Source organism: Cryptomeria japonica, chromosome 9 (genome assembly GCF_030272615.1).
Source record: "Cryptomeria japonica chromosome 9, Sugi_1.0, whole genome shotgun sequence".
In the NCBI taxonomy this organism is placed as follows: Eukaryota; Viridiplantae; Streptophyta; class Pinopsida; order Cupressales; family Cupressaceae; genus Cryptomeria; species Cryptomeria japonica.
This window is the reverse complement of record NC_081413.1, coordinates 558,693,497-558,705,247: the sequence shown is the minus strand read 5'-3', so window position 1 is coordinate 558,705,247 and position 11,751 is coordinate 558,693,497.

Here is an 11,751-nt window from a genome sequence, read left to right as displayed (position 1 = left end):
CTTCCTGCTACAAATTCCAAAATTTCTTTTGTAAATGGGGTGGAGAATGGACCATGTATGCAATCTTTATTCAGTTATTTGAAATACACATAAATCCTTAGCTCTCCAATGTTCTTATTTTGGATCACCATGAGGCTTATGCATTCTAAATCCTCCATTAATTTTATGATTATTGTAGCAAACACCTTATTCAATTTTGTTTTGACATTATTCTTCATGTTAGGATTCAACATGTAAGGTCTTTTTTGGACCAGTTTAGTTCCTTCCTTTAGTTGGATCTTCATTACCCCTACTTCTTCCTTGATTCCTTTCATTTATGTAAAATTTTTAGGGAGTAGATCTTAGAACTCTGGTAGGGTCTCCACCACTTGAGCTACCACCTTTTCATCCCAATAGTCTCCTATTTTTAGTAGTTTGGGCCTCCTTATGTTGCAATGTTTTCTTCCCTCAACTTGATCAAATTGTTGTAGTATGTCACTTTGTGTTTCATCAATTCTTCTATTTTCCATTCTCTCTTATGTATCTTTATATCAAGACCATTTCTCTTATCATTGTCTTGTTGGGCCACATAACATTGTCTACTTGTTCTAGTTGATTCTAGGTCCAACCATTCAATACATTTATATATCTCTTCTTCTTTGAGGGGTGGAGATGAGGTTATGGTATCGCTATCTTTTAGTCACGGTCCAGGTTGAATATAATCTCCTTTATTTTGAGAAATGTGGTGTGTATTTGTGGATCCTCACTGTAAAAAGAGAATGTGTAGAAAATACATTATTACTTCCTATCATTCCTTTGTTTCTCCTCTTCTCTCTTTATTGATATACTAAGTTTGTGATATTGGTGATAACATCCAATGAGTAATTGAATGTATAATCTGTTCACATATTCATACCTCTCTTCCCATTGATGTACACACATGCCTAAGTGGCCCTTTGATAAGATGAATTCCCTATACATTTGTATGGTTGGTTATTCTCCTTTATCTAGTGGGTATCTTGTTTTGATCAATATTTTGAAAGCTTGCCACAATGTGATAGTATCCTTGGGTGTGTTGTTCTAGCGTGTGACATTGCAAGTGAGTTTACATTTCAAGATCTCAAGTATGTGGCATTCATTTCTACAGATTTGTTCTATTTTCCCAATGTATGATCTCAAATGTCCAACTCTAAAATATATAGGCAACTTGATATGTGATATGCCTTGTGAAATTCGATTGACCTAGTGTGATACCGTATCTTTGTTTCTCTATGTGTTGGTGCAATTGTCTTATAGTACCTCATCCTCAGGTAGCTCTTCTTTTGGTGACTTCCTAATCATGAATACTCTTAGAGAGCCAAAGATCCTAAGAAAGTGCATTTATGATTCATCATTCATCCATGCTTCCAATATAGTCTCACTATCTATGGTCCCATCTATCTCATTTGCTTCTATCTCCCCTTTTGAATTGGGTTCCTCCCAAACTTTAGTTGTGGATAGTTTTGTTATAGTGTTTATGTTTTTGTCATCATCTCCATTTTTATCTGCATTGACTTCTTCCACATATGATTCTTCTAGATTCTTCACCAAAGGAATATGTACTATCCTATATTATTATCTATCTTTATGAATCAACAAACCATCTTAATCCTATAAGTGCGACAAATGAATCAAATTCTCCTTGACTGTCACTACCTCAAAATTGACAATTTTCTTTACTCCCTTAACATAAAATTCCACATCATGTTTGTAAGAATTGAGTGTTTTTATGTTGGTACCATCTACTAGACTGATGTTGTAGGGTATTGGTTCAAGTGTTGTTTCCCCAAGTATTCCTGTATCCTTTTTGGTAGTAGGTTCATTGATGAGCCTATAAATTGTCCTATTTATTATATGATTTACAAAAGTTTACCTCATATTTATAATGTAAATCCAATACATTTCCAAATATTACTTTGATCATATGAAACACTAACTATGATTAATGACTATTGATTTACATTTGTATGCAAAGATAGTTAATGCTAATTTGTGGTAATATATCATGATGAATGGTTATTATTAAAAGCAAAGTATTTTGGAATGATTAAAATGTCAGTTATGAGATATTTGAGTCATTCATAGAGTTGGAAAGAAGAGCAAACACGTTGATATTTGTCACCCTGTAGTTGTTGACTAAATGTACAGAAAAAGTCAAAAACCTAGTTTCAGTAAAATGAGCATATCTCCCTTATTTCTTAACAAAATTTAGATTTTAAATATGATTTAGAAATATTAAAAGGAGGCTAACCAACCCATTATATAGTTCGATTTAATTCACTAGAGTTAAGGATCACAATTCACTAGAGGTTAATTGAGAGAAAACTAGCATAATTAAAGGCAACAGTTAAGGAATTTGTTCTAGTTCAGTTTGGACTCTTCCACCTCTTTCTAATATTGTTATTTTGGAGTTATTGAATTTTGGGAACAATAGAAAAACTTGTGAAAACAATAGATTATAATTCATAAATGACTATGACATGTTTTATACACGTTTTCAGTCAGGACTGTATTTTGATGTTGTAAGAGTTTGAAGAGGATTAGAACACTCTCAACTCCTTTTAGTTAAGTCTTTATTATTAGTCATGGAAAGAATAAGTCATCTCCTTTCTATTGTGGGAGAATCGACATAATTTACATAGTTGTCGAGTATGTAATTAATCCAACTATGGGGCCTCATGTATAAATCTGAGATCCTATTAAGTTGAGAAGGGAGAGAGTGACCAGTTAGTGCAAGATTTTGTTAGTAGCATGTTTGTTCAATCAACAAGTTTGATATCAGTATGTTTAATCTTTGATTTACAATAAGAAGATTATTTGAACAATGAATTTGTGTATTGAAGATTCAATGCTAATAATTAATATTGTGGCCACTTAAGCAAGGGCCACTTGAGGTATTGTGACTCTATAATAGTTTAGATCTACACTAGTTTAGATTTTAGTGTATTGTTAGCAGTGACCTGTTTAGGATAGGTTTTGTTATAGCATAACTAATTCTTGTATTTTAATAACCAATCAACTCACAACCATTGTTGTGTAGTTACATTACATTGTTATCTCTTCAATTAGTTGATTTGTTTCAATTTATTTTCTATACACAACTAATACAACAAACTACAAGGCTTTCCTAATGCACATATAGTGTCGACATCATCCAAGAAGACACATCCTTGGTTGATAATTAAATGAGCCTCTACTTAAGACATTAGGTTACCCCATTGGATGCTTTGATCGGGTTGAGTGTATGACATACAACACCAAACATACATATATAGTAGAGACCAACCATTCTCGTCTACCCCTAAGTCCACCATGACTCCATTGTTCTTTTTGTAATGAATCTAGAGGTCAAGCATATTCAATCTAGTCTTCCAATGCTTCCTTATTATTATGACTTGCAATGTAGATTTCTAGTTCAAGATTTGCTAAATTATTTAAATTTTTCCAACAAGTCGTGTTGTCCTACAATCTATGTCATTTGTTTGAGGACTCTCACTTCTTGTTCTAAAAAATAGCTATTTTGTTCCTTCTCTTTGATTTGTTCCTACTCCACTATCTTCCTAGTTTGTTCAATGATTTGATCATGCCATTTCTTGGTGGGGGAGAAACTCTTATTCCTCCTTAGATCTCTCTTCTTATGTTGTTACAATTAGCTTCTTTTCAATATTAGTTCCCTGCTTGCTTACCACTAAACTCTATTCTGCTTCTTTGGTTTAGACTCAACGCGATATTCTTCTTCTTCCATGTTGCTCTCTTTTAAAGCATAATGTTTTTCCTTCCTAGCTTTGTGACATCTCCTTGTCTCTTCCAGAAGAGACTGGGGGACTTTGTGGAGGATCTTGGCCCCCTTGTTGGTGTTTTTATGGATCATCAATTTGGGTTGCTAGTGTCACACTCTTGTAATGTTGGCATGCCTTTTCACAACTAAAGAGATAATGATCTTCTTAGCCACAAAATTTACATTAAATTCTCTTTTTCCCTCAATATTCAGCTGCATAATGGCCTATTTTATTGCAATTAAAATAGGTAGCATCTAATCACCTTCCTATTCCTTGAACTTGGCCTCTTCCTTTGCAGAATGATCCATTATTGTTATTTGGTTATGAATTCTCAATTGTGTTGGCAAACCTCTGGTTTTGTTGCCATGGTGGTACTTTATATCCACTATCTTGAGCATATATCTTGCTTTCTGCCAACCTTTCACATAACCATGTCTCTATCATAGTTTGGTTTTTCTCTTATCTGAAATCTCTAAGATGGGAAATCTGTTGTCTCATGGTCACCCATTCTCTGCAAGTGCTACAATATAATGAGTTTGGTTTTTTTATTGCGCAGAGGTCTACTCTTAATGAATTTTCCTTCTTCTCTCCAATTTCCTTAAGGAATTTGTTCCACATGTGCCCCTCTCTACCACAATAAGAGCACCACATGTTTAGCCTCTATGGTCCTATCTCCTATTTCATGAGTTCCTATCATAGTTTTATCTACTTAATCTCTAATTTTAATTGTTCCACTTTTCTATTTTTCCTTTCCTTTTATGCCTTGTTCCATGATTGATTCTCTATTTGGTAGGCTAATATCACCAATTTTGAGTATGTGATGAAGTATCTACCCTCCAAAGCCATCCTTTATTATGGTGTTAACACGAAAAGAAACCATTCCATCTTCTATTTATCATTGAGAGGTTCTTCTAGGCTCTATGTTACTTCTTTGAATCTCCTGTCAAATTCAATAATTGATTTGTCCTCTCATTAGGATAATTCCCTTAGTTTGGCTACTCCTTTTGTAGGGAGTTTCAGGTTGTCAAAATTCATCATAATTGCCCTTCACACCTCATGTCATTCATTATTATTTCGTGGATATGATTTGCAATACCATTTTAGTGGTTTATTCTTTAGGGAATCAATGAAATCAAATAGTTTTGTTCTATTGTAGGTTTCATTTTTTCTCTACCATAAGGATTCCAATAGGAATATATGCTCCATAGTGTCATTCATGTATTTTTTAAAAATCAAAATCTTCCTCATGTACTAATGTTGTTTTTTTCTTCGGAGGTACTCGCTCCTTGAATTTTGCAATTATTTGGAGTATTATTTCTTGGATTTCTCCAATTAATGGTTTGTGTTTTCTTTTGATTATTCTTCACACTTTGTATTTATATTTGATGTAACTAACATAAGGGTTGGCTTCTGGTTTGGGGGTGATGTCTATTCATCATAGCGTTTCATTTTTAGAGATTACATTTCATTGATAGGTGGCATTTATTCATATTCCCCTGGTACTTTCTCAATATTGAGATTGATTCCCACAACATATTTATTGTTCTTTTTCACAAAATCCTTGGCTTTTGATTCCTTTCTTTTCTCTTTTCTTTCTTTGGATGAACCCATGCCAGCGTGCTCAGTTCACCCTCTTTGGCATGCCTTCCTTTCCATTTTGAATTTTCTTGTCATTATACCAACTCATTTTATCTATTTCTTTTCTATCTCTTTTTCTCTTTTGCAGTATATTTCCTCTGTTTTTCGAGTCTGCCTTGCTTTTCTTTCATTGGTATTCTTTCCCATTGCTTCCTTAATTAGTTCTCTAGTTTCTCTAGTGGTTTTATTATCTCCTTTTGCTATGGTCATCTTCTCTATTACTCTTTAGGTCTTCATTTATACGATCCATGGTCTCTTGGAATCTAAAGTGTCACATCTTCTTAGGGGTCCTTTTGGATCCTACCCCCCTTTCTATTTGCCATCCCCTAATTGCTTACCCCCTCTCACAGAGGTGGACCTTGGGGTAGGGTGCAATTTAATTTTTTTGCCACTTTTCCTTCTCTTTTGTGCTCTAAATTTTCTTTACTATTCTCTCCAGGGTTCCAACAATGGAACTGATCTGAGCAAGAGAAATGGGGCTATAAAGTCTAAAGATCCATGCCTCAAGCTAACTTATGTTGTCAATTTATACCTTAGAGGACACGATAAGAGAAATCAACATATGCAAAAGTGACTTAAGACAATAAATCCTCTATACATCATCATCAAAAAAGAAACAATCATTCACAGTAACACATAAGTATACAAATCTCATGTTTTATTATTAGTATAGCTTTATATAAAAATACAAATTTTAGTCTCCACTTCAACTATTAGTTGTCTTTAGGATATAATTTACAATCAATATATATACAATATCCCATGAAGGGTCATGACTCCTTAGGTTTCCTAATGATCTATTTCTATTCCACAAACCATTTGCAGTAGCTTTGAGTCAACTCTACTTCTAGTTCTTGACTTGCCAATATATATGAATAATCTTGGAAAAAACATTGGAATGAAATAAAGTGGATTTTGTGGTATTTGAGAGGTACTAATACTTAGGAATTATGTTTTGGAGGTTCCAACTCAACTTTATAGGGATATGTTGATTCAATTATAGCAAGAGATATTGATAAGAAGAGCACCACAAGGTATACATTTACAAAAGGAAACACATAAATTAGGTAGATTTCATGACTGCAAAAGGTTGTTGCACTTTCAACAAAAGAAATAGAGTATGTTACTACTATAGAAGCTATTAAGGAGATGATTTGGTTGCAAATATTTATGGAGGAATTGGGAAAGCAACAAGAGAATAGTAGGCTATATAGTTATAGTTAAAGTGCCTTTCATCTTGCAAATAAATGAACCCTTCATTTTGTAAGGTAGTTAAGATAGTAGAACAACTTCCTACATTGACCTTGAGAGGAGGGTTATGCAAAAAAAATTAGATCTTTACAACAATTACACAAACCTAATAAAAATAAACATAAATAGCATGCATGCCACAACACAATGATTTACATGAGGAAAACCATTTTTGGGAGGAAAATCCCACACTCCAAAATCCACCCAATATATTATTAAAAATTCAACAACATAATACAATATACATGTAGAGCAATATTCTCATAGGAGTATCACCAATCAAAGATCTAAAGGTAACTCAAATGGCTATAAGACTCTTACACACAACCCCATCTCACACACCTAATATATAGGGTGATTGTCACGTCCCCTCCTTGATTGTTATATATACATAAGAGCAATTATTATTATTAATTAATAGTTAATATAATAATTAACAACAAATGATTATTTGAAATATATTTATTTATTAAATATTATTATTTAATTAACATTATTTTAATATCTATTACTAATGATATTAATGATATATTCAAATAAAAATAAATTAATATTATATTATAAACATAATTTACATATTCTAAATCAAATTCAGATAGGTAATAAAGGCAACAATGAATTTATTAGAAATTGAATTAAAGAGAGCAGCTACTCAAGAAGTCAAAGACAACTCAAAAAAGTATAATCACCCAAGGAAAGAATTTACAAAGTAGGAAATATGACTACAAAATATTGAGGTTATTGTGCAGCGATTTAATTCTTATTTTTAAATGAAGCGATAGAGATTAAAGGTAGTTGATTGTGCTTGAGAAATATAATAGTGAATTACATAGCAAAGGTAGCGGTCGATATGCTTAATAAACAACAATGGTCGAAGCTATTAAGAACAATGACTTATGAAGACAAAAGTCAGCGACTTATATGTTTAAGTCAAAGACTTAGTAAAAGATGATTAAGGAAGCAATAACAAACAAAACAATGATCCCCTTTGGCGTGATTTTGGAAAGGTGTGATTATATCTAGAAGGATATCATCTAAGCTAGGGAAGATATTTGTTAATTATTAAAATTAAAAAGGAGATTGTCTAGAAGACAACGATCAATTATAAATGACTGCCATTACAAATATAAGTAGTGACTCATTACCCAAGTACAAAGTATTATTGATTAAGAGATTAAAGGATGCGACCCTTCCCCTCCACGGGGTATTAAGGAAGATCGCCATAGGGCTATGGAGGAAAAAAAGGGGAGGCAGCGCAAGGTGTGAGGAACACTATGAACAAAAAAAAGGAACTGCGACCAGAATTTACTACTGCGGGTGCAGATAGGTAAGGATGTCATAATGTATATATAAGGGAATATAGTTAATAAATATTCTAATATAGATATTAATGAATATCAATAATGAATATTAGAATATATATATATTATATGAATATTATTAATAAATATTTTAATATATATATTAATGAATATTAGAATATATATATTAATGAACATTATTAATAAATGTTTTAATATATATATTAATGAATATTAATAATGAATATATATATATATATATATATATATATATATATATATATATATATATATATATATTAATGAATATTAATTATGAATATTTTAATATATATATTAATGAATATTTTAATACATATGTTGAGGAATATAAGTAACGAACATTTTAATGTATATGTTAACGAATGGTTCTTAGGTGTTAATGAATATGTATGAACATAAGTAATGAATACATATCAATGAATAGTAGAAATATATGTTAAAGAAATAAATGTGAATATTGATTAATGAACATTTTTATGAATACATGTTAGGGAATACATGTTAAATCAGGAATATGTAAATGTGGATTATGGAATGGAAAATAGTAATCAAATGCAAAAATGTATTATAAATGTGATTACATGTTGGAGGCTATAGCGAGGAAACTCACTTAGTCTAAGGGAGGGATTATGATAATCCCTAGGGCAGTATATATACTAAATATCTATATGCATATGTATGGCTTGGTTGACTAAGTTCAACCAAGAAGAGATGGATCTGGCCGGTCCCCTCTGAGGACTTGGGTGATGAGGTGCATCACCCAAGGCAAAGAATGGACATAGGGTTCTCCTTGGATGGCTTGGGTGTAAGAAATTACACCCAAGACAGGAATCGAATTAACCTTCGATTTCCTGGAGGGCTTGGATGTAAGAAATTACACCCACGATAGGAATTGAATTAACCTTCGATTTCCTGGAGGGCTTGGATGTAAGAAATTACATTCAAGACAAGATTCAAATTCACCTTCAACTTCCTAGAGGGCTTAGATTGCAAGTTAAATTATATATATATATATATATATATATATATATATATATATATATATATATATACATATATATATACATATACATATATATATACATATATATATATATACATATATACATATATACATATATATATATATACATATATATATATATATATATATATATACATATATACATATATATATATATGTGTGTGTGTATGTATATATATGTATATATGTATATATATATGTATATATGTATATATATATATATATATGTATATATATATATATATATATATATATATGTATATATATATATATATATATATATATATGTATATATATATATATATATTGTATTCTAACAATTTGTTTTGTAGGATAGTTATCTCTAACTAGTAGGGGCATTACAATACAATACATAAAAAAGTCAAATAGTATTAAAAAACCATGAGCTAAAATTACCCAAATGTGGTGTTCAACTTATCTCCAATTCATGATGCCCTATGATGATGTATAACTCACTTATGTGTCCAACATGTTTTGTATTTGCTATTTTAGGAGATCTAACTTTTGAAGGCCATAAATTTTGACCTTGGAGTTCAATTTATGAATTGTTTGAAGTTGTAGAAAGCTCATGAAGTGCTCTATCAAGCTATAACTATCTATGCCAATTATGACCACTTTTAGGCCAAAAAATGCCTCTAAGGCCTTCAAAATTGACTTTTAAACTTTCAAACAAAAACTTTAATATCTTCAATATTAGACATAATCTTGCAAAAAAAAATATTAGCATGCTTATTTAGCCAATCCATAGATTTGGGGAAATTTTAGACCAAACCATGCTTAAATGTAAATTTACTATAATTAGTAACCTTATGTATATGCAAGGTTGATACACCATTTTCCTAATACATTATAAGACTAAACATATAAAAATTAAGTACCATTTTATTCAATCAATTTCAGAGGATTAATAGTTGAAGCTAGAAAAGATACACACTAGCCAAAATCTTGTAGATATGTTAACAAAGGCAATAAGTTGAGAGAAATTAATTTCTACTCAATTTCTGTTGGGTTTCAAGAATGATAATAGTGGAAATGAGAAATAAGTCAAATCTAGGTACATCAATCTAGTGGGAGCTACATGTATAATGATGTTGCTACATGATCAGTCTCCAAGTGGGAGATTGTTTGATGTGGAGCTTGATCAGTCTCCAAGTGGGAGATTGTTGGTATGTGGTGACTGATCAAATTGCCAAGCTTAAATTTTGGTGACTTTGTTAGTCACATTTTCTCCCCAAATCAATTGACGAGGGAGTACAGTGGGGCCTAGCGCGAATCCCATAGAGGGGATCTTGGGACAACTCCTCCAAAGAGGGTTACTAGGGGTAACACGAAGTAAAAAAATACCCATTATTTAATAAAGGAGTAGATTGTTATTTTGGTATGTAAATCGACATTTGTAAACAACCAAAAGACTTGATATGGCTATGGAATGTGAAAAATCATTAGATTGCAATTTTCTCTTCCCTAGATAATAAAAAGAAAGTGAACGTCCTTTTCTATGTGGATGTAGTTTGTATTGGGTGAACCACATTAAAGCTATGTGTTATTGTGAATTATTATTGTTGTTGTTGTTGTTATTTATTGCTCTAGTCTATGTAAACCCTAACAAAAGGGTCTCCCATCTTCTTTGACACACCAAAATTAGAAATACAAGGACAAAATGATTCAACCAAATAGTCAAGTGTTGCGTTTCTCTTAATAAGGGATGCAAATGTGATCACAATTGATAATGATAATTATGCATTTCCAAGTTATGAATATTTGATCCAACACCAACAAAATTACTTCTAGGAAGACCACAATAAAAGTGAGTCATGTTAGAAGCTTATTTCTGTAAACCAAAATGGTCTACATAATATTGATATACACATAAAAAAATTCTTTTAGGAGGGTAGATAGAAGGAAGCCTTGAACTTGTTTCTATTTTGAAGAGTTATGCTCAATTGAAACATTTGAAATAGGGTAGGAAGATTCAAAGTTATATCGAGAATAGTAGGTTTGATTTTAATGTTTTTGTTATGATTAAATATTAGTTTGACATGCATGCAAAATGTGGATGTATTCAAGAAAATAAATTAAATGCTAGACATAACACCTCAAGGGAATTTTGCCTATAGATTTTACAAGTGAAATATTTGACAAAATTTTCAAGATAACCATATGCCCATCAAAGCTAATATGCAAATATTTAATATTTAATTTTAAACTACTTTTCTAAAGTTTGTGATGTAATATTTTATGAGCTAAAAAGTATGCTCATTTGATTGAGAATTAATATCATTTGCTATAAAAAGTTTTTAAATTTTTGAGTAGTTAGTTATATAGAAAATCACAATGGAGAATTTGTGCCCATATCTAAAGAATTAAAGGATGCACGCTATAATTTGTGCCTCCTTTGTTCTTCCTTATTTCATATTGTTCTCATGTCTAATATGAAATTATTTCACGAATATTTCTTTGAAATTTATGTGGACATGCTTGGTTAGATTTACACTCATTTTTAATAGTAATGTAGAATTGAACTTTGTTTTCTATTCAATGATGTGCATAATTATTCTTTTTCATTGTTTTCTTGAGGAATCTTAGATAGTCTTCTCTATTTATCTCATCTAGGGTTTCTTTGTTTTTTCTTTTTTCCATTTCCCCTTTTGCTTTTTTTTGTGATTTTAGGTAAAAA